Genomic DNA, 1169 nt, shown 5'->3' with positions numbered 1-1169 from the left:
ACAAAATTTTATTATACAGAGTATCCTACAATATTATTTATGGGTTATTATTTGAAAATATATAGGGAAATGAATAGATCTAATACAAAGCAGTATAAATATTAGATTGTCTGTGGCTGTGTTTATATAAATATGCAGGCTTATTTCTTAGCCGTTTATGGCATCGGTTTCAATCGTCCCAAAGCTCTTTCAAAGTACGTTTCGTTAGTGACAAATTCTCTTTTCAAATTTGTTCTGCACCGTTCAATTTGGAGAGCCAAAAGAAACATTTGCGACATGTTACTATATGCTTTATTGCTTTAAAAAAGGCAATAGTGCAAAGGACACTGCAGACGAGATTTGCATCGTTTACGGGAGTGGTACTACGACTATTAGGACCGTCCGCGATTGTTTTAAAAAAGAGCTGGCAATTTCGAGTTGAAAGATGAAGACCGCAGCGGCCGCCTAGCAACGACGGATACGGACATTATCAAGACTGTGCTCACTGAAAATCCGCGATATAGTGTGCGTGAGATGGTGGATGCCACTAATATTCCCAAGACAACGGTATATAATCATTTAATCAAGATGGGATATGCGAATCGATATGAAGTTTGGGTTCCACACCTACTCACGGAACCGCGTCTCTACGTACGATTTGCTTCTCCAGCGATATGAAAGGGATTCTTTCTTAAAGAGGCTTGTCACTGAAAACGAGACTTGGATTTTATACCAAATTGCGCATTGAAAACGCACTTGGTCTAAGGAAAATAAATCTTCAACTGTTGCGAAGCCTGGACTTCATCCGAAGAAGGTTCTTTTGTGCATTTGGTGAGACTGGAAAGGTGTAGCGTACTACGAGCTCCTTCCTCAAGGTGATACGATCAATGCTGAAAAATATTGCAATCAACTGGATCGAGTAAAAAGCCGCCATATCAGAAAAACGGCCAGAATTGGCAAACCGACGAGGCGTCGTTTTGGTCGCTACAACGCAAGATTGCATGTTGCATTGGCCGTAAGGCAAAAATTATTACTGTTTGATTGGGACGTTCTACCTCATCCTCCTAGGATAATAAAAAATTCTTAAAAAATGTTCTCCGCGGTAAATCTTTCAAATCCATAAGCGATATAAAAACGCGCCTAGATAAATATTTTGCAAATAAGATTGAACAATTTTGGAAAGAGGGCAT

This window comes from Augochlora pura, chromosome 1 (assembly GCF_028453695.1).
Source record: "Augochlora pura isolate Apur16 chromosome 1, APUR_v2.2.1, whole genome shotgun sequence".
Classification (NCBI taxonomy): Eukaryota; Metazoa; Arthropoda; class Insecta; order Hymenoptera; family Halictidae; genus Augochlora; species Augochlora pura.
The sequence above is the reverse complement of the archived record's forward strand: the minus strand, read 5'-3'. Positions refer to the sequence as shown.